The following is a 23014-nucleotide window of genomic DNA, read 5'->3' as shown; positions in this document are numbered from 1 at the left end:
CTTCTCCCGAGTGTCTGTTGGCAACTTACATCTCGCCCATCAGCATAACAAGGCTCCCATTTCTCCATGGCCTGTCCTGCCTTTCTGGATTTTACACTTTTTTCAGATGGCCCTTTTGACCGGTGGGAAGTGAGACTTCATTGTAGTTCAGATTTCCTTTGCAAGCTTGCTTGCTTGGCCGAAAAGGGTGTATGCGTTTTTTCCTGAATATATTCAGGAAAAAACGCATACGCCCTTTTTGGCCAAGTGCATCATTGTGGACGTTCTGCCTCTTTTCCTATGCTTTCAATGCAATTCCAGTCTACCTCCTGAAATCGGTTTCCTGCAATTCTGCCCCGCTTTCAAGTCCTCTTCGCACCCTTACTTCAGTATATTTTTGGACGATAGCTGTCATTTATAACTCTGCAGATTTTTGAATTACAGTGCCCCTGAGCTCCTTTCTTCAACTCGCTTTCTTGTGACCTGGCCGCAACACCGCAGGATGGCTTCAGGCCCTAATCTGGTTCCGGCACGGCACGGTGAGCCTTTGGTTATTTCCTCTTCCTGGTGGGAAATGAGAGTTAAATTTGCCCGTCGAGACACCTCCAGCTAGTCTCTCATTGGTTCTCGCTATTCCTGTTCATCTTCCGCAGAAATTGCAAACAGGGCCAAACAGGAGTTTAAAGGGACTGACTCTCCAAGTCGGGAGAGTGTTAGTAAAGCGTCTGGAATGTTGCACCCGAGTACCAGGGTACGAAAACTGAGACATATTTGAACACGTCTCCCGATCACATGGTTGATCATACTCTAGGTTCCACATGCATGTTTTAGCTGAAGGAAGAATACCTTAAACCTGGGTAGTTGAAACCCGTGGAATGGGTACCATGCAATATGACTTCAAAGGGTCTTCATTTGCTCACCGAACCTCTCCAATCCTATCACTGCTGCGTTTATGTCCCTGTACACACGCTTGATTCTCTTTTGGAGACATAGCAATCCATAGGTTTTAAGATACTTACTAGTCAGGTACATTCTTAGGCGTTTAATATGGGGTTTTGTGTCCATTTCGTTGAGCAAGGAGTAGCTCTTGTCTATAACATATTTGGCTTAAGGAACTTTATCTGTGGTCATTTCAATCTCTGGTTTTATGCAGCACCCCAACTCACCTTTCCCCTTAAGCAAGCATAAGTTGCTTTTCTAAATTTGAGACCCTGTTCTGTTTTGGAATTCAGTTCCTGTGTAGCCAAGTTTACATTCCGTGTATTAGTGATATCTTATGATGTTTCTTTTTCTGTGTGACTTATTTCAGTTAGAATCATCGTACCTGAATCCACTCATTATTCTGCTATGGGCCTGATGACATAGATTTCATTGCTGAGTGATACTGCATTGTACGTAAGTACCACAACTTCTTTATCCATTTTTCACTTTCTGTGATATTGAACTTGTACTGTAAACGAGGTTCTTGTAAACAGAGGCGTCCCAAACTTTGGGGTGGCTGTGTCTTTTTGATTTTAATTTCCCTAAGCTATAGGACCATAAGTGGAAGTGCCCTAGGCTCTGTTGCTTTGTTTTTTAGATGTTTCAGGAAACACCATACACTTCTCCCGAGTGTCTGTTGGCAATTTACATCCCGCCCATCAGCATAACAAGGCTCCCAGTTCTCCATGGCCTGTCCTGCCTTTCTGGATTTTACCCTTTTTTCAGATGGCCCTTTTGACTGGGGGGAAGTGAGACTTCATTGTAGTGCAGATTTCCTTTGCAAGCTTGCTTGGTTGGCCAAAAAGTGTGTATGCGTTTTTTCCTGAATATATTCAGGAAAAAACGCATACGCCCTTTTTGGCCAAGTGCATCATTGTGGACGTTCTGCCTCTTTTCCTATGCTTTCAATGCAATTCCAGTCTACCTCCTGAAATCGGTTTCCTGCAATTCTGCCCCGCTTTCAAGTCCTCTTGGCAGCCTTACTTCAGTATATTTTTGGACGATAGCTGTCATTTATAACTCTGCAGGTTTGTGAATTACAGTGCCCCTGAGCTCCTTTCTTCAACTCGCTTTCTTGTGACCTGGCCGCAACACCGCAGGATGGCTTCAGGCCCTAATCTGGTTCCGGCACGGCACGCTGAGCCTTTGGTTATTTCCTCTTCCTGGTGGGAAATGAGAGTTAAATTTGCCCGTCCAGACACCTCCAGCTAGTCTCTCATTGGTTCTCGCTATTCCTGTTCATCTTCCGCAGAAATTGCAAACTGGGCCAAACAGGAGGTTAAAGGGACTGACTCTCCAAGTCGGGAGAGTGCTAGTAAAGCGTTTGGAATGTTGCACCCGAGTACTAGGGGAGGAAAACTGAGACATATTTGAACACGTCTCCCGTTCACATGGTTGATCATACTCTAGGTTCCACATGCATGTTTTAGCTGAAGGAAGAATACCTTAAACCTGGGTAGTTGAAAACCGTGGAATGGGTACCATGCAATATGACTTCAAAGGGTCTTCATTTGCTCACCGAATCTCTCCAATTCTATCACTGCTGCGTTTAGCCCCTGTACACACGCTTGATTCTCTTTCGGAGACATAGCAATCCATAGGTTTTAAGATACTTACTAGTCAGGTACATTCTTAGGCGTTTAATATGGGGTGTTGAGTCCATTTCATTGAGCAAGGAGTAGCTCTTGTCTATTCCATATTTGGCTTAAGGAACTTTATCTGTGCTCATTTCAATCTCTGGTTTTATGCAGCACCCCAACTCACCTTTCCCCTTAAGCAAGCATAAGTTGGTTTTCTAAATTTGAGACCCTGTTCTGTTTTGGAATTCAGTTCCTGTGTAGCCAAGTTTACATTCCGTGTATTAGTGATATCTTATGATGTTTCTTTTTCTGTGTGACTTATTTCAGTTAGAATCATCGTACCTGAATCCACTCATTATGCTGCTACGGGCCTGATGACATAGATTTCATTGCTGAGTGATACTGCATTGTACGTAAGTACCACAACTTCTTTATCCATTTTTCACTTTCTGTGATATTGAACTTGTACGGTAAACGAGGTTCTTGTAAACAGAGGCGTCCCAAACTTTGGGGTGGCTGTGTCTTTTTGATTTTAATTTCCCTAAGCTATAGGACCATAAGTGGAAGTGCCCTAGGCTCTGTTGCTTTGTTTTTTAGATGTTTCAGGAAACACCATACACTTCTCCCGAGTGTCTGTTGGCAATTTACATCCCGCCCATCAGCATAACAAGGCTCCCAGTTCTCCATGGCCTGTCCTGCCTTTCTGGATTTTACACTTTTTTCAGATGGCCCTTTTGACCGGGGGGAAGTGAGACTTCATTGTAGTGCAGATTTCCTTTGCAAGCTTGCTTGGTTGGCCAAAAAGGGCGTATGCGTTTTTTCCTGAATATATTCAGGAAAAAACGCATACGCCCTTTTTGGCCAAGTGCATCATTGTGGACGTTCTGCCTCTTTTCCTATGCTTTGAATGCAATTCCAGTCTACCTCCTGAAATCGGTTTCCTGCAATTCTGCCCCGCTTTCAAGTCCTCTTGGCAGCCTTACTTCAGTATATTTTTGGACGATAGCTGTCATTTATAACTCTGCAGGTTTGTGAATTACAGTGCCCCTGAGCTCCTTTCTTCAACTCGCTTTCTTGTGACCTGGCCGCAACACCGCAGGATGGCTTCAGGCCCTAATCTGGTTCCGGCATGGCACGCTGAGCCTTTGGTTATTTCCTCTTCCTGGTGGGAAATGAGAGTTAAATTTGCCCGTCGAGACACCTCCAGCTAGTCTCTCATTGGTTCTCGCTATTCCTGTTCATCTTCCCCAGAAATTGCAAATTGGGCCAAAGAGGAGGTTAAAGGGACTGACTCTCCAAGTGGGGAGAGTGTTAGTAAAGCGTCAGGAATGTTGCACCCGAGTACCAGGGGACCAAAACTGAGACATATTTGAACACGTCTCCCGTTCACACGGTTGATCATACTCTGGGTTCCACATGCATGTTTTAGCTGAAGGAAGAATACCTTAAACCTGGAGAGTTGAGACCCGTGGAATGGGTACCATGCAATATGACTTCAAAGGGTCTTCATTTGCTCACCGAACCTCTCCAATCCTATCACTGCTGCGTTTATGCCCCTGTACACACGCTTGATTCTCTTTTGGAGACATAGCAATCCATAGGTTTTAAGATACTTACTAGTCCGGTACATTCTTAGGTGTTTAATAATGGGTGTTGAGTCCATTTCGTTGAGCAAGGAGTAGCTCTTGTCTATTCCATATTTGGCTTAAGGAACTTTATCTGTGCTCATTTCAATCTCTGGTTTTATGCAGCACCCCAACTCACCTTTCCCCTTAAGCAAGCATAAGTTGGTTTTATAAATTTGAGACCCTGTTCTGTTCTGTAATTCAGTTCCTGTGTAGCCAAGTTTACATTCCGTGTATTAGTGATATCTTATGATGTTTCTTTTTCTGTGTGACTTATTTCAGTTAGAATCATCGTACCTGAATCCACTCATTATGCTGCTCCGGGCCTGATGCCATAGATTTCATTGCTGAGTGATACTGCATTGTACATAAGTACCACAAGTTCTTTATCCATTTTTCACTTTCTGCGATATTGAACTTGTACGGTAAACAAGGATCTTGTAAACAGAGGCGTCCCAAACTTTGGGGTGGTTGTGTCTTTTTTATTTTAATTTCCCTAATCTATAGGACCATAAGTGGAAGTGCCCTAGGCTCTGTTGCTTTGTTTTTTAGATGTTTCAGGAAACACCATACACTTCTCCCGAGTGTCTGTTGGCAATTTACATCCCGCCCATCAGCATAACAAGGCTCCCAGTTCTCCATGGCCTGTCCTGCCTTTCTGGATTTTACACTTTTTTCAGATGGCCCTTTTGACCGGGGGGAAGTGAGACTTCATTGTAGTGAAGATTTCCTTTGCAAGTTTGCTTGGTTGGCCAAAAAGGGCGTATGCGTTTTTTCCTGAATATATTCAGGAAAAAATGCATACGCCCTTTTTGGCCAAGTGCATCATTGTGGACGTTCTGCCTCTTTTCCTATGCTTTCAATGCAATTCCAGTCTACCTCCTGAAATCGGTTTCCTGCAATTCTGCCCCGCTTTCAAGTCCTCTTGGCAGCCTTACTTCAGTATATTTTTGGACGATAGCTGTCATTTATAACTCTGCAGGTTTGTGAATTACAGTGCCCCTGAGCTCCTTTCTTCAACTCGCTTTCTTGTGACCTGGCCGCAACACCGCAGGATGGCTTCAGGCCCTAATCTGATTCCGGCACGGCACGGTGAGCCTTTGGTTATTTCCTCTTCCTGGTGGGAAATGAGAGTTAAATTTGCCCGTCCAGACACCTCCAGCTAGTCTCTCATTGGTTCTCGCTATTCCTGTTCATCTTCCGCAGAAATTGCAAACAGGGCCAAACAGGAGTTTAAAGGGACTGACTCTCCAAGTCGGGAGAGTGTTAGTAAAGCGTCTGGAATGTTGCACCCGAGTACCAGGGTACGAATACTGAGACATATTTGAACACGTCTCCCGATCACATGGTTGATCATACTCTAGGTTCCACATGCATGTTTTAGCTGAAGGAAGAATACCTTAAACCTGGGTAGTTGAAACCCGTGGAATGGGTACCATGCAATATGACTTCAAAGGGTCTTCATTTGCTCACCGAACCTCTCCAATCCTATCACTGCTGCGTTTATGCCCCTGTACACACGCTTGATTCTCTTTTGGAGACATAGCAATCCATAGGTTTTAAGATACTTACTAGTCAGGTACATTCTTAGGCGTTTAATATGGGGTGTTGTGTCCATTTCGTTGAGCAAGGAGTAGCTCTTGTCTATAACATATTTGGCTTAAGGAAATTTATCTGTGCTCATTTCAATCTCTGGTTTTATGCAGCACCCCAACTCACCTTTCCCCTTAAGCAAGCATAAGTTGGTTTTCTAAATTTGAGACCCTGTTCTGTTTTGGAATTCAGTTCCTGTGTAGCCAAGTTTACATTCCGTGTATTAGTGATATCTTATGATGTTTCTTTTTCTGTGTGACTTATTTCAGTTAGAATCATCGTACCTGAATCCACTCATTATTCTGCTACGGGCCTGATGACATAGATTTCATTGTTGAGTGATACTGCATTGTACGTAAGTACCACAACTTCTTTATCCATTTTTCACTTTCTGTGATATTGAACTTGTACTGTAAACGAGGTTCTTGTAAACAGAGGCCTCCCAAACTTTGGGGTGGCTGTGTCTTTTTTATTTTAATTTCCCTAAGCTATAGGACCATAAGTGGAAGTGCCCTAGGCTCTGTTGCTTTGTTTTATAGATGTTTCAGGAAACACCATACACTTCTCCCGAGTGTCTGTTGGCAATTTACATCCCGCCCATCAGCATAACAAGGCTCCCAGTTCTCCATGGCCTGTCCTGCCTTTCTGGATTTTACCCTTTTTTCAGATGGCCCTTTTGACTGGGGGGAAGTGAGACTTCATTGTAGTGCAGATTTCCTTTGCAAGCTTGCTTGGTTGGCCAAAAAGGGCGTATGCGTTTTTTCCTGAATATATTCAGGAAAAAACGCATATCCCCTTTTTGGCTAAGTGCATCATTGTGGACGTTCTGCCTCTTTTCCTATGCTTTCAATGCAATTCCAGTCTACCTCCTGAAATCGGTTTCCTGCAATTCTGCCCCGCTTTCAAGTCCTCTTGGCAGCCTTACTTCAGTATATTTTTGGACGATAGCTGTCATTTATAACTCTGCAGGTTTCTGAATTACAGTGCCCCTGAGCTCCTTTCTTCAACTCGCTTTCTTGTGACCTGGCCGCAACACCGCAGGATGGCTTCAGGCCCTAATCTGGTTCCGGCACGGCACGCTGAGCCTTTGGTTATTTCCTCTTCCTGGTGGGAAATGAGAGTTAAATTTGCCCGTCCAGACACCTCCAGCTAGTCTCTCATTGGTTCTCGCTATTCCTGTTCATCTTCCGCAGAAATTGCAAACTGGGCCAAACAGGAGGTTAAAGGGACTGACTCTCCAAGTCGGGAGAGTGTTAGTAAAGCGTCTGGAATGTTGCACCCGAGTACCAGGGTACGAAAACTGAGACATATTTGAACACGTCTCCCGATCACATGGTTGATCATACTCTAGGTTCCACATGCATGTTTTAGCTGAAGGAAGAATACCTTAAACCTGGGTAGTTGAAACCCGTGGAATGGGTACCATGCAATATGACTTCAAAGGGTCTTCATTTGCTCACCGAACCTCTCCAATCCTATCACTGCTGCGTTTATGCCCCTGTACACACGCTTGATTCTCTTTTGGAGACATAGCAATCCATAGGTTTTAAGATACTTACTAGTCAGGTACATTCTTAGGCGTTTAATATGGGGTGTTGTGTCCATTTCGTTGAGCAAGGAGTAGCTCTTGTCTATAACATATTTGGCTTAAGGAACTTTATCTGTGGTCATTTCAATCTCTGGTTTTATGCAGCACCCCAACTCACCTTTCCCCTTAAGCAAGCATAAGTTGGTTTTCTAAATTTGAGACCCTGTTCTGTTTTGGAATTCAGTTCCTGTGTAGCCAAGTTTACATTCCGTGTATTAGTGATATCTTATGATGTTTCTTTTTCTGTGTGACTTATTTCAGTTAGAATCATCGTACCTGAATCCACTCATTATTCTGCTACGGGCCTGATGACATAGATTTCATTGCTGAGTGATACTGCATTGTACGTAAGTACCACAACTTCTTTATCCATTTTTCACTTTCTGTGATATTGAACTTGTACTGTAAACGAGGTTCTTGTAAACAGAGGCGTCCCAAACTTTGGGGTGGCTGTGTCTTTTTGATTTTAATTTCCCTAAGCTATAGGACCATAAGTGGAAGTGCCCTAGGCTCTGTTGCTTTGTTTTTTAGATGTTTCAGGAAACACCATACACTTCTCCCAAGTGTCTGTTGGCAATTTACATCCCGCCCATCAGCATAACAAGGCTCCCAGTTCTCCATGGCCTGTCCTGCCTTTCTGGATTTTACCCTTTTTTCAGATGGCCCATTTGACTGGGGGGAAGTGAGACTTCATTGTAGTGCAGATTTCCTTTGCAAGTTTGCTTGGTTGGCCAAAAAGGGTGTATTCGTTTTTTCCTGAATATATTCAGGAAAAAACGCATATGCCCTTTTTGGCCAAGTGCATCATTGTGGACGTTCTGCCTCTTTTCCTATGCTTTCAATGCAATTCCAGTCTACCTCCTGAAATCGGTTTCCTGCAATTCTGCCCCGCTTTCAAGTCCTCTTGGCAGCCTTACTTCAGTATATTTTTGGACGATAGCTGTCATTTATAACTCTGCAGGTTTGTGAATTACAGTGCCCCTGAGCTCCTTTCTTCAACTCGCTTTCTTTTGAGCTGGCCGCAACACCGCAGGATGGCTTCAGGCCCTAATCTGGTTCCGGCACGGCACGCTGAGCCTTTGGTTAATTCCTCTTCCTGGTGGGAAATGAGAGTTAAATTTGCCCGTCCAGACACCTCCAGCTAGTCTCTCATTGGTTCTCGCTATTCCTGTTCATCTTCCGCAGAAATTGCAAACTGGGCCAAACAGGAGGTTAAAGGGACTGACTCTCCAAGTCGGGAGAGTGTTAGTAAAGCGTCTGGAATGTTGCACCCGAGTACCAGGGTACGAAAACTGAGACATATTTGAACACGTCTCCCTATCACATGGTTGATCATACTCTAGGTTCCACATGCATGTTTTAGCTGAAGGAAGAATACCTTAAACCTGGAGAGTTGAGACCCGTGTAATGGGTACCATGCAATATGACTTCAAAGGGTCTTCATTTGCTCACCGAACCTCTCCAATCCTATCACTGCTGCGTTTATGCCCCTGTACACATGCTTGATTCTCTTTCGGAGACATAGCAATCCATAGGTTTTAAGATACTTACTAGTCAGGTACATACTTAGGCGTTTAATATGCAGTGTAGAGTCCATTTCGTTGAGCAAGGAGTAGCTCTTGTCTATTCCATATTTGGCTTAAGGAACATTATCTGTGCTCATTTCCATCTCTGGTTTTATGCAGCACCCCAACTCACCTTTCCCCTTAAGCAAGCATAAGTTGGTTTTCTAAATTTGAGACCCTGTTCTGTTCTGTAATTCACTTCCTGTGCAGCCAAGTTTACATTCCGTGTACTAGTGATATCTTATGATGTTTCTTTTTCTGTGTGACTTATTTCAGTTAGAATCATCGTACCTGAATCCACTCATTATGCTGCTACGGGCCTGATGACATAGATTTCATTGCTGAGTGATACTGCATTGTATGTAAGTACCACAAGTTCTTTATGCATTTTTCACTTTCTGTGATATTGAGCTTGTACGGTAAAAGAGGTTCTTGTAAACAGAGGCGTCCCAAACTTTGGGGTGGCTGTGTCTTTTTGATTTTAATTTCCCTAAGCTATAGGACCATAAGTGGAAGTGCCCTAGGCTCTGTTGCTTTGTTTTTTAGATGTTTCAGGAAACACCATACACTTCTCCCGAGTGTCTGTTGGCAATTTACATCCCGCCCATCAGCATAACAAAGATCCCAGTTCTACATGGCCTGTCCTGCCTTTCTGGATTCTACACTTTTTTCAGATGGCCCTTTTGACCGGGGGGAAGTGAGACTTCATTGTAGTGCAGATTTCCTTTGCAAGCTTGCTTGGTTGGCCAAAAAGGGCGTATGCGTTTTTTCCTGAATATATTCAGGAAAAAACGCATACGCGCTTTTTGGCGAAGGGTATCATGGTGGAGGTTCAGCCTCTTATCCTCTGCTTTCAATGCAATTACAGTCTACCTCTTGAAATCGGTTTCCTGCAATTCTGCCCCGCATTCAAGTCCTCTTGGCAGCCTTACTTCAGTATATTTTTGGATGATAGCTGTCATTTATAACTCTGCAGGTTTGTGAATTACAGTGCCTCTGAGCTCCTTTCTTCAACTCACTTTCTTTTGAGCTGGCCGTAACACCGCAGGATGGCTTCAGGCCCTAATCTGGTTCCGGCACGGCACGCTGAGTCTTTGGTTATTTCCTCTTCCTGGTGGGAGATGAGAGTTAAATTTGCCCGTCCAGACACCTCCAGCTAGTCTCTCATTGGTTCTCGCTATTCCTGTTCATCTTCCGCAGAAATTGCAAACTGGGCCAAACAGGAGGTTAAAGGCGCTGACTCTCCAAGTGGGGAGAGTGTTAATAAAGCGTGTGGAATGTTGCACCCGAGTACCAGGGGAGGAAAACTGAGACATATTTGAACACGTCTCCCGTTCACATGGTTGATCATACTCTGGGTTCCACATGCATGTTTTAGCTGAAGGAAGAATACATTAAACCTGGAGAGTTGAGACCCGTGTAATGGGTACCATGCAATATGACTTCAAAGGGTCTTCATTTGCTCACCGAACCTCTCCAATCCTATCACTGCTGCGTTTATGCCCCTGTACACACGCTTGATTCTCTTTCGGAGACATAGCAATCCATAGGTTTTAAGATACTTACTAGTCAGGAACATTCTTAGGCGTTTAATATGGGGTGTTGAGTCCATTTCGTTGAGCAAGGAGTAGCTCTTGTCTATTCCATATTTGGCTTAAGGAACTTTATCTGTGCTCATTTCAATCTCTGGTTTTATGCAGCACCCCAACTCACCTTTCCCCTTAAGCAAGCATAAGTTGGTTTTCTAAATTTGAGACCCTGTTCTGTTCTGTAATTCAGTTCCTGTGTAGCCAAGTTTACATTCCATGTATTATTGATATCTTATGATGTTTCTTTTTCTGTGTGACTTATTTCAATTAGAATCATCATACCTGAATCAACTCATTGTGCTGTTAAGGGCCCGATGACATAGATTTCATTGCTGAGTGATATTGCTTTGTAAGTAAATACCACAACTTCTTTATCCATTTTTCACTTTCTGCGATGTTGAACTTGTACTGTAAACGAGGTTCTTCTAAACAGAGGCGTCCCAAACTTTGGGGTGGCTGTGTCTTTTTGATTTTAATTTCCCTAAGCTATAGGACCATAAGTGGAAGTGCCCTAGGCTCTGTTGCTTTGTTTTTTAGATGTTTCAGGAAACACCATACACTTCTCCCGAGTGTCTGTTGGCAATTTACATCCCACCCATCAGCATAACAAGGCTCCCAGTTCTCCATGGCCTGTCCTGCCTTTCTGGATTTTACACTTTTTTCAGATGGCCCTTTTGACCGGGGGGAAGTGAGACTTCATTGTAGTGCAGATTTCCTTTGCAAGTTTGCTTGGTTGGCCAAAAAGGGCGTATGCGTTTTTTCCTGAATATATTCAGGAAAAAACGCATACGCCCTTTTTGGCCAAGTGCATCATTGTGGAGGTTCTGCCTCTTTTCCTATGCTTTCAATGCAATTCCAGTCTACCTCCTGAAATCGGTTTCCTGCAATTCTGCCCCGCTTTCAAGTCCTCTTGGCAGCCTTACTTCAGTATATTTTTGGACGATAGCTGTCATTTATAACTCTGCAGGTTTGTGAATTACAGTGCCCCTGAGCTCCTTTCTTCAACTCGCTTTCTTGTGACCTGGCCGCAACACCGCAGGATGGCTTCAGGCCCTAATCTGGTTCCGGCACGGCACGCTGAGCCTTTGGTTATTTCCTCTTCCTGGTGGGAAATGAGAGTTAAATTTGCCCGTCGAGACACCTCCAGCTAGTCTCTCATTGGTTCTCGCTATTCCTGTTCATCTTCCCCAGAAATTGCAAATTGGGCCAAAGAGGAGGTTAAAGGGACTGACTCTCCAAGTGGGGAGAGTGTTAGTAAAGCATCAGGAATGTTGCACCCGAGTACCAGGGGACCAAAACTGAGACATATTTGAACACGTCTCCCGTTCACACGGTTGATCATATTCTGGGTTCCACATGCATGTTTTAGCTGAAGGAAGAATACCTTAAACCTGGAGAGTTGAGACCCGTGGAATGGGTACCATGCAATATGACTTCAAAGGGTCTTCATTTGCTCACCGAACCTCTCCAATCCTATCACTGCTGCGTTTATGCCCCTGTACACACGCTTGATTCTCTTTTGGAGACATAGCAATCCATAGGTTTTAAGATACTTACTAGTCCGGTACATTCTTAGGTGTTTAATAATGGGTGTTGAGTCCATTTCGTTGAGCAAGGAGTAGCTCTTGTCTATTCCATATTTGGCTTAAGGAACTTTATCTGTGCTCATTTCAATCTCTGGTTTTATGCAGCACCCCAACTCACCTTTCCCCTTAAGCAAGCATAAGTTGGTTTTATAAATTTGAGACCCTGTTCTGTTCTGTAATTCAGTTCCTGTGTAGCCAAGTTTACATTCCGTGTATTAGTGATATCTTATGATGTTTCTTTTTCTGTGTGACTTATTTCAGTTAGTATCATCGTACCTGAATCCACTCATTATGCTGCTCCGGGCCTGATGACATAGATTTCATTGCTGAGTGATACTGCATTGTACATAAGTACTACAAGTTCTTTATCCATTTTTCACTTTCTGCGATATTGAACTTGTACGGTAAACGAGGATCTTGTAAACAGAGGCGTCCCAAACTTTGGGGTGGTTGTGTCTTTTTGATTTTAATTTCCCTAAGCTATAGGACCATAAGTGGAAGTGCCCTAGGCTCTGTTGCTTTGTTTTTTAGATGTTTCAGGAAACACTATACACTTCTCCCGAGTGTCTGTTGGCAATTTACATCCCGCCCATCAGCATAACAAGGCTCCCAGTTCTCCATGGCCTGTCCTGCCTTTCTGGATTTTACACTTTTTTCAGATGGCCCTTTTGACCGGGGGGAAGTGAGACTTCATTGTAGTGCAGATTTCCTTTGCAAGTTTGCTTGGTTGGCCAAAAAGTGCGTATGCGTTTTTTCCTGAATATATTCAGGAAAAAATGCATACGCCCTTTTTGGCCAAGTGCATCATTGTGGACGTTCTGCCTCTTTTCCTATGCTTTCAATGCAATTCCAGTCTACCTCCAGAAATCGGTTTCCTGCAATTCTGCCCCGCTTTCAAGTCCTCTTGGCAGCCTTACTTCAGTATATTTTTGGACGATAGCTGTCATTTATAACTCTGCAGGTTTGTGAATTACAGTGCCCCTGAGCTCCTTTCTTCAACTCGCTTTTTTGTGACCTGGCCGCAACACCGCAGGATGGCTTCAGGCCCTAATCTTGTTCCGGCACGGCACGGTGAGCCTTTGGTTATTTCCTCTTCCTGGTGGGAAATGAGAGTTAAATTTGCCCGTCCAGACACCTCCAGCTAGTCTCTCATTGGTTCTCGCTATTCCTGTTCATCTTCCGCAGAAATTGCAAACAGGGCCAAACAGGAGTTTAAAGGGACTGACTCTCCAAGTCGGGAGAGTGTTAGTAAAGCGTCTGGAATGTTGCACCCGAGTACCAGGGTACGAAAACTGAGACATATTTGAACACGTCTCCCGATCACATGGTTGATCATACTCTAGGTTCCACATGCATGTTTTAGCTGAAGGAAGAATACCTTAAACCTGGGTAGTTGAAACCCGTGGAATGGGTACCATGCAATATGACTTCAAAGGGTCTTCATTTGCTCACCGAACCTCTCCAATCCTATCACTGCTGCGTTTATGCCCCTGTACACACGCTTGATTCTCTTTTGGAGACATAGCAATCCATAGGTTTTAAGATACTTACTAGTCAGGTACATTCTTAGGCGTTTAATATGGGGTGTTGTGTCCATTTCGTTGAGCAAGGAGTAGCTCTTGTCTATAACATATTTGGCTTAAGGAACTTTATCTGTGGTCATTTCAATCTCTGGTTTTATGCAGCACCCCAACTCACCTTTCCCCTTAAGCAAGCATAAGTTGCTTTTCTAAATTTGAGACCCTGTTCTGTTTTGGAATTCAGTTCCTGTGTAGCCAAGTTTACATTCCGTGTATTAGTGATATCTTATGATGTTTCTTTTTCTGTGTGACTTATTTCAGTTAGAATCATCGTACCTGAATCCACTCATTATTCTGCTACGGGCCTGATGACATAGATTTCATTGCTGAGTGATACTGCATTGTACGTAAGTACCACAACTTCTTTATCCATTTTTCACTTTCTGTGATATTGAACTTGTACTGTAAACGAGGTTCTTGTAAACAGAGGCGTCCCAAACTTTGGGGTGGCTGTGTCTTTTTGATTTTAATTTCCCTAAGCTATAGGACCATAAGTGGAAGTGCCCTAGGCTCTGTTGCTTTGTTTTTTAGATGTTTCAGGAAACACCATACACTTCTCCCGAGTGTCTGTTGGCAATTTACATCCCGCCCATCAGCATAACAAGGCTCCCAGTTCTCCATGGCCTGTCCTGCCTTTCTGGATTTTACCCTTTTTTCAGATGGCCCTTTTGACTGGGGGGAAGTGAGACTTCATTGTAGTGCAGATTTCCTTTGCAAGTTTGCTTGGTTGGCCAAAAAGGGCGTATGCGTTTTTTCCTGAATATATTCAGGAAAAAACGCATACGCCCTTTTTGGCCAAGTGCATCATTGTGGAGGTTCTGCCTCTTTTCCTATGCTTTCAATGCAATTCCAGTCTACCTCCTGAAATCGGTTTCCTGCAATTCTGCCCCGCTTTCAAGTCCTCTTGGCAGCCTTACTTCAGTATATTTTTGGACGATAGCTGTCATTTATAACTCTGCAGGTTTGTGAATTACAGTGCCCCTGAGCTCCTTTCTTCAACTCGCTTTCTTGTGACCTGGCCGCAACACCGCAGGATGGCTTCAGGCCCTAATCTGGTTCCGGCACGGCACGCTGAGCCTTTGGTTATTTCCTCTTCCTGGTGGGAAATGAGAGTTAAATTTGCCCGTCGAGACACCTCCAGCTAGTCTCTCATTGGTTCTCGCTATTCCTGTTCATCTTCCCCAGAAATTGCAAATTGGGCCAAAGAGGAGGTTAAAGGGACTGACTCTCCAAGTGGGGAGAGTGTTAGTAAAGCGTCTGGAATGTTGCACCCGAGTACCAGGGGACCAAAACTGAGACATATTTGAACACGTCTCCCGTTCACACGGTTGATCATATTCTGGGTTCCACATGCATGTTTTAGCTGAAGGAAGAATACCTTAAACCTGGAGAGTTGAGACCCGTGGAATGGGTACCATGCAATATGACTTCAAAGGGTCTTCATTTGCTCACCGAACCTCTCCAATCCTATCACTGCTGCGTTTATGCCCCTGTACACACGCTTGATTCTCTTTTGGAGACATAGCAATCCATAGGTTTTAAGATACTTACTAGTCCGGTACATTCTTAGGTGTTTAATAATGGGTGTTGAGTCCATTTCGTTGAGCAAGGAGTAGCTCTTGTCTATTCCATATTTGGCTTAAGGAACTTTATCTGTGCTCATTTCAATCTCTGGTTTTATGCAGCACCCCAACTCACCTTTCCCCTTAAGCAAGCATAAGTTGGTTTTATAAATTTGAGACCCTGTTCTGTTCTGTAATTCAGTTCCTGTGTAGCCAAGTTTACATTCCGTGTATTAGTGATATCTTATGATGTTTCTTTTTCTGTGTGACTTATTTCAGTTAGAATCATCGTACCTGAATCCACTCATTATGCTGCTCCGGGCCTGATGACATAGATTTCATTGCTGAGTGATACTGCATTGTACATAAGTACCACAAGTTCTTTATCCATTTTTCACTTTCTGCGATATTGAACTTGTACGGTAAACGAGGATCTTGTAAACAGAGGCGTCCCAAACTTTGGGGTGGTTGTGTCTTTTTGATTTTAATTTCCCTAAGCTATAGGACCATAAGTGGAAGTGCCCTAGGCTCTGTTGCTTTGTTTTTTAGATGTTTCAGGAAACACCATACACTTCTCCCGAGTGTCTGTTGGCAATTTACATCCCGCCCATCAGCATAACAAGGCTCCCAGTTCTCCATGGCCTGTCCTGCCTTTCTGGATTTTACACTTTTTTCAGATGGCCCTTTTGACCGGGGGGAAGTGAGACTTCATTGTAGTGCAGATTTCCTTTGCAAGTTTGCTTGGTTGGCCAAAAAGGGCGTATGCGTTTTTTCCTGAATATATTCAGGAAAAAATGCATACGCCCTTTTTGGCCAAGTGCATCATTGTGGACGTTCTGCCTCTTTTCCTATGCTTTCAATGCAATTCCAGTCTACCTCCAGAAATCGGTTTCCTGCAATTCTGCCCCGCTTTCAAGTCCTCTTGGCAGCCTTACTTCAGTATATTTTTGGACGATAGCTGTCATTTATAACTCTGCAGGTTTGTGAATTACAGTGCCCCTGAGCTCCTTTCTTCAACTCGCTTTTTTGTGACCTGGCCGCAACACCGCAGGATGGCTTCAGGCCCTAATCTTGTTCCGGCACGGCACGGTGAGCCTTTGGTTATTTCCTCTTCCTGGTGGGAAATGAGAGTTAAATTTGCCCGTCCAGACACCTCCAGCTAGTCTCTCATTGGTTCTCGCTATTCCTGTTCATCTTCCGCAGAAATTGCAAACAGGGCCAAACAGGAGTTTAAAGGGACTGACTCTCCAAGTCGGAAGAGTGTTAGTAAAGCGTCTGGAATGTTGCACCCGAGTACCAGGGTACGAAAACTGAGACATATTTGAACACGTCTCCCGATCACATGGTTGATCATACTCTAGGTTCCACATGCATGTTTTAGCTGAAGGAAGAATACCTTAAACCTGGGTAGTTGAAACCCGTGGAATGGGTACCATGCAATATGACTTCAAAGGGTCTTCATTTGCTCACCGAACCTCTCCAATCCTATCACTGCTGCGTTTATGCCCCTGTACACACGCTTGATTCTCTTTTGGAGACATAGCAATCCATAGGTTTTAAGATACTTACTAGTCAGGTACATTCTTAGGCGTTTAATATGGGGTGTTGTGTCCATTTCGTTGAGCAAGGAGTAGCTCTTGTCTATAACATATTTGGCTTAAGGAACTTTATCTGTGGTCATTTCAATCTCTGGTTTTATGCAGCACCCCAACTCACCTTTCCCCTTAAGCAAGCATAAGTTGCTTTTCTAAATTTGAGACCCTGTTCTGTTTTGGAATTCAGTTCCTGTGTAGCCAAGTTTACATTCCGTGTATTAGTGATATCTTATGATGTTTCTTTTTCTGTGTGACTTATTTCAGTTAGAATCATCGTACCTGAATCCACTCATTATTCTGCTACGGGCCTGATGACATAGATTTCATTGCTGAGTGATACTGCATTGTACGTAAGTACCACAACTTCTTTATCCATTTTTCACTTTCTGTGATATTGAACTTGTACTGTAAACGAGGTTCTTGTAAACAGAGGCGTCCCAAACTTTGGGGTGGCTGTGTCTTTTTGATTTTAATTTCCCTAAGCTATAGGACCATAAGTGGAAGTGCCCTAGGCTCTGTTGCTTTGTTTTTTAGATGTTTCAGGAAACACCATACACTTCTCCCGAGTGTCTGTTGGCAATTTACATCCCGCCCATCAGCATAACAAGGCTCCCAGTTCTCCATGGCCTGTCCTGCCTTTCTGGATTTTACCCTTTTTTCAGATGGCCCTTTTGACTGGGGGGAAGTGAGACTTCATTGTAGTGCAGATTTCCTTTGCAAGTTTGCTTGGTTGGCCAAAAAGGGCGTATGCGTTTTTTCCTGAATATATTCAGGAAAAAACGCATACGCCCTTTTTGGCCAAGTGCATCATTGTGGACGTTCTGCCTCTTTTCCTATGCTTTCAATGCAATTCCAGTCTACCTCCTGAAATCGGTTTCCTGCAATTCTGCCCCGCTTTCAAGTCCTCTTGGCAGCCTTACTTCAGTATATTTTTGGACGATAGCTGTCATTTATAACTCTGCAGGTTTGTGAATTACAGTGCCCCTGAGCTCCTTTCTTCAACTCGCTTTCTTGTGACCTGGCCGCAACACCGCAGGATGGCTTCAGGCCCTAATCTGGTTCCGGCACGGCACGCTGAGCCTTTGGTTATTTCCTCTTCCTGGTGGGTAATGAGAGTTAAATTTGCCCGTCGAGACACCTCCAGCTAGTCTCTCATTGGTTCTCGCTATTCCTGTTCATCTTCCGCAGAAATTGCAAACAGGGCCAAACAGGAGTTTAAAGGGACTGACTCTCCAAGTCGGGAGAGTGTTAGTAAAGCGTCTGGAATGTTGCACCCGAGTACCAGGGTACAAAAACTGAGACATATTTGAACACGTCTCCCGATCACATGGTTGATCATACTCTAGGTTCCACATGCATGTTTTAGCTGAAGGAAGAATACCTTAAACCTGGGTAGTTGAAACCCGTGGAATGGGTACCATGCAATATGACTTCAAAGGGTCTTCATTTGCTCACCGAACCTCTCCAATCCTATCACTGCTGCGTTTATGCCCCTGTACACACGCTTGATTCTCTTTTGGAGACATAGCAATCCATAGGTTTTAAGATACTTACTAGTCAGGTACATTCTTAGGCGTTTAATATTGGGTGTTGTGTCCATTTCGTTGAGCAAGGAGTAGCTCTTGTCTATAACATATTTGGCTTAAGGAACTTTATCTGTGGTCATTTCAATCTCTGGTTTTATGCAGCACCCCAACTCACCTTTCCCCTTAAGCAAGCATAAGTTGGTTTTCTAAATTTGAGACCCTGTTCTGTTTTGGAATTCAGTTCCTGTGTAGCCAAGTTTACATTCCGTGTATTAGTGATATCTTATGATGTTTCTTTTTCTGTGTGACTTATTTCAGTTAGAATCATCGTACCTGAATCCACTCATTATTCTGCTACGGGCCTGATGACATAGATTTCATTGCTGAGTGATACTGCATTGTACGTAAGTACCACAACTTCTTTATCCATTTTTCACTTTCTGTGATATTGAACTTGTACTATAAACGAGGTTCTTGTAAACAGAGGCGTCCCAAACTTTGGGGTGGCTGTGTCTTTTTTATTTTAATTTCCCTAAGCTATAGGACCATAAGTGGAAGTGCCCTAGGCTCTGTTGCTTTGTTTTTTAGATGTTTCAGGAAACACCATACACTTCTCCCGAGTGTCTGTTGGCAATTTACATCCCGCCCATCAGCATAACAAGGCTCCCAGTTCTCCATGGCCTGTCCTGCCTTTCTGGATTTTACCCTTTTTTCAGATGGCCCTTTTGACTGGGGGGAAGTGAGACTTCATTGTAGTGCAGATTTCCTTTGCAAGTTTGCTTGGTTGGCCAAAAAGTGTGTATGCGTTTTTTCCTGAATATATTCAGGAAAAAACGCATACGCCCTTTTTGGCCAAGTGCATCATTGTGGACGTTCTGCCTCTTTTCCTATGCTTTCAATGCAATTCCAGTCTACCTCCTGAAATCGGTTTCCTGCAATTCTGCCCCGCTTTCAAGTCCTCTTGGCAGCCTTACTTCAGTATATTTTTGGACGATAGCTGTCATTTATAACTCTGCAGGTTTGTGAATTACAGTGCCCCTGAGCTCCTTTCTTCAACTCGCTTTCTTGTGACCTGGCCGCAACACCGCAGGATGGCTTCAGGCCCTAATCTGGTTCCGGCACGGCACGCTGAGCCTTTGGTTATTTCCTCTTCCTGGTGGGAAATGAGAGTTAAATTTGCCCGTCCAGACACCTCCAGCTAGTCTCTCATTGGTTCTCGCTATTCCTGTTCATCTTCCGCAGAAATTGCAAACAGGGCCAAACAGGAGGTTAAAGGGACTGACTCTCCAAGTCGGGAGAGTGTTAGTAAAGCGTCTGGAATGTTGCACCCGAATACCAGGGTACGAAAACTGAGTCATATTTGAACACGTCTCCCGATCACATGGTTGATCATACTCTAGGTTCCACATGCATGTTTTAGCTGAAGGAAGAATACCTTAAACCTGGGTAGTTGAAACCCGTGGAATGGATACCATGCAATATGACTTCAAAGGGTCTTCGTTTGCTCACCGAACCTCTCCAATCCTATCACTGCTGCGTTTATGCCCCTGTACACATGCTTGATTCTCTTTCGGAGACATAGCAATCCATAGGTTTTAAGATACTTATTAGTCAGGTACATTCTTAGGCGTTTAATATGGGGTGTTGAGTCCATTTCGTTGAGCAAGGAGTAGCTCTTGTCTATTCCATATTTGGCTTAAGGAACTTTATCTGTGCTCATTTCAATCTCTGGTTATATGCAGCACCCCAACTCACCTTTCCCCTTAAGCAAGCATAAGTTGGTTTTCTAAATTTGAGACCCTGTTCTGTTTTGGAATTCAGTTCCTGTGTAGCCAAGTTTACATTCCGTGTATTAGTGATATCTTATGATGTTTCTTTTTCTGTGTGACTTATTTCAGTTAGAATCATCGTACCTGAATCCACTCATTATGCTGCTACGGGCCTGATGACATAGATTTCATTGCTGAGTGATACTGCATTGTACGTAAGTACCACAACTTCTTTATCCATTTTTCACTTTCTGTGATATTGAACTTGTACTGTAAACGAGGTTCTTGTAAACAGAGGCGTCCCAAACTTTGGGGTGGCTGTGTCTTTTTGATTTTAATTTCCCTAAGCTATAGGACCATAAGTGGAAGTGCCCTAGGCTCTGTTGCTTTGTTTTTTAGATGTTTCAGGAAACACCATACACTTCTCCCGAGTGTCTGTTGGCAATTTACATCCCGCCCATCAGCATAACAAGGCTCCCAGTTCTCCATGGCCTGTCCTGCCTTTCTGGATTTTACCCTTTTTTCAGATGGCCCTTTTGACTGGGGGGAAGTGAGACTTCACTGTAGTGCAGATTTCCTTTGCAAGTTTGCTTGGTTGGCCAAAAAGGGTGTATGCGTTTTTTCCTGAATATATTCAGGAAAAAACGCATACGCCCTTTTTGGCCAAGTGCATCATTGTGGACGTTCTGCCTCTTTTCCTATGCTTTCAATGCAATTCCAGTCTACCTCCTGAAATCGGTTTCCTGCAATTCTGCCCCGCTTTCAAGTCCTCTTGGCAGCCTTACTTCAGTATATTTTTGGACGATAGCTGTCATTTATAACTCTGCAGGTTTGTGAATTACACTGCCCCTGAGCTCCTTTCTTCAACTCGCTTTCTTGTGACCTGGCCGCAACACCGCAGGATGGCTTCAAGCCCTAATCTGGTTCCGGCACGGCACGCTGAGCCTTTGGTTATTTCCTCTTCCTGGTGGGAAATGAGTGTTAAATTTGCCCGTCGAGACACCTCCAGCTAGTCTCTCATTGGTTCTCGCTATTCCTGTTCATCTTCCGCAGAAATTGCAAACAGGGCCAAACAGGAGTTTAAAGGGACTGACTCTCCAAGTCGGGAGAGTGTTAGTAAAGCGTCTGGAATGTTGCACCCGAGTACCAGGGTACGAAAACTGAGACATATTTGAACACGTCTCCCGATCACATGGTTGATCATACTCTAGGTTCCACATGCATGTTTTAGCTGAAGGAAGAATACCTTAAACCTGGGTAGTTGAAACCCGTGGAATGGGTACCATGCAATATGACTTCAAAGGGTCTTCATTTGCTCACCGAACCTCTCCAATCCTATCACTGCTGCGTTTATGCCCCTGTACACACGCTTGATTCTCTTTTGGAGACATAGCAATCCATAGGTTTTAAGATACTTACTAGTCAGGTACATTCTTAGGCGTTTAATATGGGGTGTTGTGTCCATTTCGTTGAGCAAGGAGTAGCTCTTGTCTATAACATATTTGGCTTAAGGAACTTTATCTGTGGTCATTTCAATCTCTGGTTTTATGCAGCACCCCAACTCACCTTTCCCCTTAAGCAAGCATAAGTTGGTTTTCTAAATTTGAGACCCTGTTCTGTTTTGGAATTCAGTTCCTGTGTAGCCAAGTTTACATTCCGTGTATTAGTGATATCTTATGATGTTTCTTTTTCTGTGTGACTTATTTCAGTTAGAATCATCGTACCTGAATCCACTCATTATTCTGCTACGGGCCTGATGACATAGATTTCATTGCTGAGTGATACTGCATTGTACGTAAGTACCACAACTTCTTTATCCATTTTTCACTTTCTGTGATATTGAACTTGTACTGTAAACGAGGTTCTTGTAAACAGAGGCGTCCCAAACTTTGGGGTGGCTGTGTCTTTTTGATTTTAATTTCCCTAAGCTATAGGACCATAAGTGGAAGTGCCCTAGGCTCTGTTGCTTTGTTTTTTAGATGTTTCAGGAAACACCATACACTTCTCCCGAGTGTCTGTTGGCAATTTACATCCCGCCCATCAGCATAACAAGGCTCCCAGTTCTCCATGGCCTGTCCTGCCTTTCTGGATTTTACCCTTTTTTCAGATGGCCCTTTTGACTGGGGGGAAGTGAGACTTCACTGTAGTGCAGATTTCCTTTGCAAGTTTGCTTGGTTGGCCAAAAAGGGTGTATGCGTTTTTTCCTGAATATATTCAGGAAAAAACGCATACGCCCTTTTTGGCCAAGTGCATCATTGTGGACGTTCTGCCTCTTTTCCTATGCTTTCAATGCAATTCCAGTCTACCTCCTGAAATCGGTTTCCTGCAATTCTGCCCCGCTTTCAAGTCCTCTTGGCAGCCTTACTTCAGTATATTTTTGGACGATAGCTGTCATTTATAACTCTGCAGGTTTGTGAATTACACTGCCCCTGAGCTCCTTTCTTCAACTCGCTTTCTTGTGACCTGGCCGCAACACCGCAGGATGGCTTCAGGCCCTAATCTGGTTCCGGCACGGCACGCTGAGCCTTTGGTTATTTCCTCTTCCTGGTGGGAAATGAGAGTTAAATTTGCCCGTCGAGACACCTCCAGCTAGTCTCTCATTGGTTCTCGCTATTCCTGTTCATCTTCCGCAGAAATTGCAAACAGGGCCAAACAGGAGTTTAAAGGGACTGACTCTCCAAGTCGGGAGAGTGTTAGTAAAGCGTCTGGAATGTTGCACCCGAGTACCAGGGTACGAAAACTGAGACATATTTGAACACGTCTCCCGATCACATGGTTGATCATACTCTAGGTTCCACATGCATGTTTTAGCTGAAGGAAGAATACCTTAAACCTGGGTAGTTGAAACCCGTGGAATGGGTACCATGCAATATGACTTCAAAGGGTCTTCATTTGC

The 23014-nt window shown here is 43.9% G+C and overlaps 1 long non-coding RNA gene across 2 annotated transcripts in view; it reads left to right on the top strand.

Annotated features, from left to right (window-relative positions):
- Positions 1-1288: 1288 nt before the first annotated feature.
- The window catches only part of LOC137218210 (uncharacterized), an 824059-nt gene continuing 802333 nt past the window's right edge, over positions 1289-23014 (top strand). For both annotated transcript variants that reach the window (XR_010940528.1, XR_010940529.1), the window contains exon 1: positions 1289-1374. This is a non-coding gene — a long non-coding RNA (uncharacterized lncRNA). The remainder of the gene's footprint in view (positions 1375-23014) is intronic.

The sequence above is a fragment of the Pseudorca crassidens genome, unplaced genomic scaffold (genome assembly GCF_039906515.1).
Source record: "Pseudorca crassidens isolate mPseCra1 unplaced genomic scaffold, mPseCra1.hap1 Scaffold_46, whole genome shotgun sequence".
NCBI lineage: Eukaryota > Metazoa > Chordata > Mammalia > Artiodactyla > Delphinidae > Pseudorca > Pseudorca crassidens.
This window is presented reverse-complemented; position numbering and strand designations above follow the sequence as displayed.